This window comes from Petaurus breviceps, unplaced genomic scaffold, assembly GCF_028583685.1.
Source record: "Petaurus breviceps papuanus isolate PSGF00001 unplaced genomic scaffold, PetGlider_PUasm1.0 175, whole genome shotgun sequence".
In the NCBI taxonomy this organism is placed as follows: Eukaryota; Metazoa; Chordata; class Mammalia; order Diprotodontia; family Petauridae; genus Petaurus; species Petaurus breviceps.
Genome location: NW_027185764.1, coordinates 68,226,559 through 68,233,945, shown reverse-complemented (window position 1 = coordinate 68,233,945; position 7,387 = coordinate 68,226,559).

Below are 7,387 nucleotides of genomic sequence, written 5' to 3'. Positions count from 1 at the left end.
CAAGACCTGGCTCCCTCTAATGACACAGCCTCCCTGGCTATCCTTTCTAGTACAGGTTGAATTTTCACTCATTCTGCTCAGTTCACTGGCCTAAGTGAGGAAGCTAGACTACTCCTTGTTCCCCATTGCCATTTCCGGGTTCTCCCGATACCTCCATTACTCAGTAACCTCTCCTCCTTTGAGGTTCATACAGTCCATATCTAAAACCTAATCAAATTTTGGTAACCATTATCTACAAACCTCCAGGACACTCCCCTTCCTTCCCCAGTAAGTTCTGTGGAGCTGGCTCACAATTTTTCTCTCCTCAACTCCTGCCCTCATACTAAGGAACTTCAACATACATATTGACTTTCCCTCAAACATCCTAACCACCTAGTTCCTCAATCTATTCAGTTCTCATGACCTACTCTTCCACCCCACCTCAGTCACACTAAAGATATTCATACTCTTGATTTTTCCATCACCCAGAAATAGATCACTTTCATGTTCAAAAACTCTGAGATGCCCTTCTATGACCAAAACCTGTTGGCTTTCTACCTCTCCCTTTGCCTTCCCTCACCAAACCCTAACCTTCACCTACACTGTGACCTCCAGTCCCTCAATCCCTCAGTTTTCTGCTGTCTTTATCTTTGTGAACCAATTCAACTCTATATTGTCCTCTTCTCTTTAGTTCCTGGCCCTCTTTTCATATTGCAATTGAGTCCTGTCATGCCTCAGCTTTGGATCATTTCCACCATCTGCCACTTTCTCTTCTACATGCATTCTTCTGAACACAGGTGAAGAAAATCATGCTACCTTTCTGACTGGGTTGACTAAAAATTTATAGTGCACAATTTAACTTGGGCCTTCACTGCCATTAGGCAGTCCTTCTATATACCCTCACTTAACTCACTTTCCACAGTGCCTCTTCAAAACCTTTTTATTCCTCCTCAAACCTCCTATATCTCCCCTTCTCCACCCTCTCAGCTGAGAACCTTGCCTTATATTTTGCAGAAGAAAAATGAGACCATTTCCATGATTTCCCTCTTCCTCATCTCTTATCACTCAGATGCCTTTTGGCACTATCTTCTCCTTTACCTACACAATCAATCCCAATCTATCCTGTGACCTTCAACAGATTGCTCTCTCTATCATCCCCACTCCATCACTTGTTGTCAGTCTTTCCCCTGTCTATTGTTTCCTTCCTTACTGCCTACAAACATGACCATTTCTCCCCATCCTCAAAAGACCCTCACTTTATCCTTCCATCCCCATTAACTATTATCCTATTTCTTCCTTCCTTGTGACTAAACTCCTTGAGAAGGCTGTCTATAAATAGGCACCTCTATTTTCTCTTAACCTCTTAACAATCTGCCTTCCAACGTCATCATTTCCACTGAAACTGTTTTCAAAGTTACCAATATCTTAATTTCCGAATCCAAATGACTTTTTCTCAGTCCTCTTTCTTCTTGACTTTTCTTTAGTCCTTGACACTGTTAATCACTCTCTTTTTTTTTTTTTTGGAGGGGGGAAGGCAGGGTAATTTGGGTTAAGTGATTTGCCCAAGGTCACACAGCTAGTAAGTGTTAAGTGTCTGAGGTCTAATTTGAACTCAGGTCCTCCTGAATCCAGGGTTGGTGCTCTACTCACTGCACCACCTAGCTGCCCCCTAATCACCCTCTTCTTGATACTCTCTTCTCCCTAAGTTTCTAGGACATTGTTCTCTCCTGGTTTTCCTACCTATCTGACTTCTCTCAGTCTTCCTAACTGCATCATCTTCCAGGTCATACCTCTTACCATAATACCTCTCAGAGCTCTGTTCTGGGTATTCGTCTCTTCTCTCTATATATTATTTCATTTAGTGATTTCATTTTTTATTTCAAATAAAAATAATTTTTTTTCAAATTTTCTAAAAATTAAATAAAATTAAAACCTCTCCTGTGGTGGTTTATCATTTTCCTCTTCCCTCAATTTAAAATTAAAATTCATTTTAAATTTTAAAAATCCTCTGGATTTAATTATCACATTTATTCTGATGATTCTCAAATCTACCCATCTTGACCCAAACTCTTTGCTGACTTACATTCTCCCATCTCCAGTTGCCTTTCAGACATCTCAAATTGGATTTCAGGAGATATCTTAAAGTCAGTATGTCCAAAAGTGAGCTTATTATCTTCCCCAAAAAATTCTCCCTCCTTCTAAACTTCTCTATTACCATCAAGGCCATCGCCATCTTCCCAAACCCCTAGGCCTGCAGTCCTCTTTGTGCAGTCTGGTCTTTTACAGAAAATATTCAGAATACAGTGAGAATTAGCTGTTCTTTATTTAAAAACAAAACTCTTTATAGAAGCACATACAGCAAATGAATGAGGTTTAACTAAAGCAAAAAAATTCTGAAAGGAAGTGATACCACTTGACCAGGCAAATAAGAGAAAGAGCTGCAAACAGGTACATGCAGACAAACAGTAAATTCTAGGTAGGCAAATCATTTAACAAGGTCAGTAATCATACAAAGCCCCAAATACTCATAATTATTTTAAATTGGGAGTGTCGATGTACATTCTTGCTATCTGCTGATCATTGTTACGTATCCAATCTGTCACCTCCGGTAAGAGCAAAAGTTTCCAGACTTTCCCCAAACACCCCCCACACACACACACATACACACAGGTTCCATTTCCCATGAACCTTCACTCCCACCTTCCAACTGCGAAAAATGTCTTTATTGATATGGGTCTGATAAGAGTTTGCATAGCTGTATGCTAGTTTTTTCATTAGCGTATGGTAAAGTGCTTCTTCCCTCTTTCTGAGACGTAGGTGCTTATGCTGACCTATCAATAATATATCCATTCAATTCCACAAGCAAATATTAAACCCCCACTAGGTGCCCAGAACTCTGCTATGTGCTGGGGGATATGACAAAAACCAAATAGTCCTTGCCCTGAAGAAACTTGCATTATCCTTGGTGGGAAAGGCATGAAAAAATGAAAGAAAAAGCTATCATTAAATATTTTAAATCTGTGCTAAGGGGCAACTAAGTGGCACAGTGAATAGGGTACCAGCCCTGGAGTCAGGAGGAACTAAGTTCAAATCCAGCCTCAGACACTTGACATGCTTACTTGCTCTGTGAGGCTGAACAAGTCACTTAGCTCTAATTGTCTTGCCTTCCCCCCTCCAAAAAACAAACAAGCAACTGAGCTAAACCCTGAGGATACAAATACAAAAGCAAGAGGGTTATACTACCCTCAAAGACCTTACGTTCTAATAGAAGAGAATAATAAAAATAGAGGAATGTTTCCAGGGAGGGGTATTTTGGTTTGGAAAGTCACAGGGATGGGGAGTAGAGCTTTGGGATAGTAGATTGCCATGTCTTTTCCAAAAGCATGGCAGAATTGATTTGATTGTGGTTTCCAAGATGAAAAGGGCAGGGCAAAGATGTGCTTGAGATGGCAAGGATGATGTCCAGAGCGTGAAGTAAACCATGGATAGGGTCAGCTAGTGGTCCATTTGAAGCACTCATCAATCAGGGTAGCATAGGCCCCAAGTCAAGAGTTTCAGGATTGAGGTGGCAGCTGGGTGGTGCAGTGAGTAGAGAATTAGCCCTGGAGTTAGGAGGACCTGAGTTCAAATGCAGCCTTAGACATTTAACTAGCTTACTAGCTGTATGACCTTGGGCAAGTCACATAACCCCAATTGCCCTGCCTTCCCCCCTCCAAAAAGCAAAAAAAAAAAAAAGTTTCAGGATTGAAAGGGTTAAACCTTAAGGCATTGGTTTCTGGTCTGGATAGTGTTTGGGAGGAGGGGCTTAACGATACAGACTGATAAGTAAATACAAAATATATATGTCAAGCCCTTCATGTTAAAGGGAAGTCTCTGATACAAAGGAATTAAGCAAGAAAGATAATTGTTTAATCCTGAGGAAATTTCCATTATCATAATGTTCTTTTTTAAGCTTCAGATCGATTTACTAAAGTCTGAATTATTGAGGTTATACTTGAAAAACCCTTAGATGAGTCAATCTGTATAGAATTCAGCTCCCATTCTACTTTAGCATACTATTTCTATAATGTGTACATTTAATTTTTGTACAATTGTCAGACCTAACTTCTAAATGCCTTCTGACCACAAGTATTGTGGTCACATTCACAGCTAATGCTATTTTGCACAACTAGAATTTAAAAATATATATATTTCTCACCACACTATCCATTTCAAAATGAACTTCAAGAAGTGTGAACTTCTTAAAATCATGAAAAGAAGATCAAGGCGACAAAATGTGTCGTAGTCACTGATATGAAAGCTGTCTTGTCATTATTGACAATTGCCAACACAGACTTACATGATTCTCAAAGTGAAACATGAATTTATTCATTCATCTTCAAACTGGCATCCCTTTCCCTAGGAAACTATTGGTGATAATAGTTTCAAAAACAATTGATGATAACTCCTTAAATACCCAGCGTTGAAACACTGTAGTCATGTTTGATTTCTCTTTATCCTTCATCCCTAAATCCAAAAGGGGCTGAGTCCTGCCAGTTCTGCTCCCATATGCCTCTTACATCTGTTCCCTTCTTTGAATTCCCATTACTACAACTCTGGTAGTTCAGTCCTTCATAAGCTTTTATCTCTCCAGGTTATGCTGCTGACTCATCCCCACGGGACTTTGTCTACCATGCCACCCTGGAAGTTCACTCCACCCCTGGACTACTTCTTACATTAGAAGTACCTTCCACCCCTGGCCTCTCCCTCAATTGGCTGGTTCCTCCCAGAACCTCCATTTAAAAGAGGACACTCAGGCTAATCAATGTCTTCATTCTTCTCCAGGCTGAACTCCTGACACTCCACAGGATTTTGTCTATCATGCCCCCCATGCTGTGAACCTTAACATACACCACTGAACCTTCACTTTTTACCTCCCTTTTATGCTTTGTTTTCCTCCATTAGAATTTAAGTTCCTTAAGAACAAAGACTGTCTTTTGGCTTGTATTTTTTCCAGTACTTACTACAGTGCCTGGCAACAGTAAGCACTTAAATGCTTGCTAACTTAATTTGACTTGACCTAGACTATTATAAGAGTTTTCAGGGATCTTCTCCCTCCAATCCATCTTGAACATTGTTGCTAGATAAATCTTCCTGAAATACAGTCTTTTTTAAGTCACTTGCCTGATCACAAGCTTAATTTCCTATGCAATAAAGTCCAAACTTTCAAGGCATTAGAGGCTCTCCACAAAATGACACTTCTCAATCTTTCCAGCCTTATTTTTTACTATTCTCTTCACTATTTTTCATTTGTATAGGTAAAAGAAGGAAACTGTACTACTCATTGCTCCTTGAACTACCACCCCTATATATGTTCATACTTTCATCCATTTGTTTATGCCATGTTGGAGGCATTCTTCCTGGAATGCCCTCTACTTGCTTCTCTACACATTGAAATTCTATTCAACATTAAAGACTATAGTGGAGGACTGTGAAAATTTCCTTGATTGCTTCGTGTTAGGTGTCAATAATAATGATACATTTATTTATCAATTTATGCTCCCTCAAAACAACACTATGAAGTAGGTAGTTAAGGTGTAATTCTCATTTTACAGATGAAGTTCCAAGGAGTGAAGGAATTTACCCTTAATAACTGCTTAACATAGCTATTAAATGCCAAAAGTGCTTGCTCTTTCTCCTCCTCCTCGGAACTTCCAAAATATTCAGTTCTTTTGCATGTAACTTTTTGAAACTAAAGATGTTAAAATTTATTACATGATAAAATTATTGTTTGAAGACTACAGGATTAAAAAAGCATTGTTGGTTTCATAAGGAGATTGCAGGAAGATTTAATCTGAGCCGTTAGAAGTAGTGAAGAGAGTGCAGAAGAACCTGGTTAGAGTGGAGCAGGAGCGTAATTCAACAGGGTTACAAAATCCAGCTTTCTTGAGCCATGTGAAGAAATCAACATCAGGAGCAGTCACCTGACAAGAAAGCTTCTCCAGCTGGATTGTCTGGCATCTCTAGCTCACTGAAAATTGAGATTCCATTTCAGTTATTATTCTCTAGCACCATCTACAGACTCAGAGAAGTAAAAACTCTCAGAAGTGCCCGTTCTCTGTTACCTACTTCTTTTTGTTGTTGTGGTTGTTTGTCCTTTGTTCTTGAAGAAGACCATGACATCAGGGAGATGATGCCATTACATGCAAGTGAATTGGATTTAAGTGAGGGAGGGCTGTGCAGAGTCACCAGTCTCACTTTCTTCTCCAGAACCACCTGGATCCAGTGGTAAGATATAGATCAGGATGACTAGAGATGGCCCTGGATGTAGTAGGAGACCTTGCCCTTTTTAAACTAAGGTCTTTCCTAGGTCTCAATTTGCCTGAGGCAGTGCCCATTTAGTGATAGGCTAGGTAAGAAATGAGGCCTCTTTTACCTAGTCCAAAAAAAAAAAAAAGAAGACCCTCAGTGTTTCTAGTCAAAACCTTCTTTGATTTGCTAAGGGAAAGAGAGAGAATCTTTGTGGTTACTTTATTTGTATAGGAAGAAATACTGAGATCTAATTGGATGATGCAGAATCCTGGTGAATAAAGAGCTATCTGGGCTTGTCTTCCTTGTCCAGAGAGTCAACTTGAGGAATTTTGCTACGAGCTCAATTTGTTAGAAGCTGATTGGATATCACAGAATCCTAGCTGAATTTATTGTCTACATAGCTCTGAAAGAACCTGCTTTGTGAATTTTTTAGTTCTCTGGCCTAAAGAGAACTAATTGCTAGCCAATCAATAGTGTAACATTTTGTCCTTTGTTCTTGAAGAAGACCATGACACCAGGGAGGTGATGCCATTACATACAAGTGATATACTAAGCATTTATTAAATGCTTTTTCATTCATTCATTGTTGCTTTCACCTTATTAAATAATGTGTAACTTTAAGTAAATTATGTGGCATTATTGTGAACAGTTAGGTTTGTGTAAATGCAAACACATCAGTAGAAACTCAAGAGCTCTAATAATCAATGAAAACAGGTTGGGGAAAAATAAGGCAACGCAGAGAGTGTGCAAGGGTCCGTGCTAGAGATAGTTTATATCTGTATAGTTGTTTCCCTCAATAAAATGTAGGCCCCTTGAGGACTTACTCAAGGACTGTTTCATTTTTAAGAACTTAGCAAGGCTATTTAGTGTTTTTTTAGGTTTTTTTTATCTTTATATCCCTAGTGCCTAACACAGAGAGTGTCTTTGAGGTAGTAGTCACTTGTTTGTTGATTAAATTGTTGTAGGATCCTCCCCTTACAAGTAAACTGAAGAATTAATAAGTGAAAAGATTTGACAAAAAGCACCCCAAAAAGTTAAAAAGTCCAAATCAAGAGCACAGGTATACCTTATGCTAGATTAACGAAAGAGAAGCTCCATAAGAAATTCTCGTTTTCTC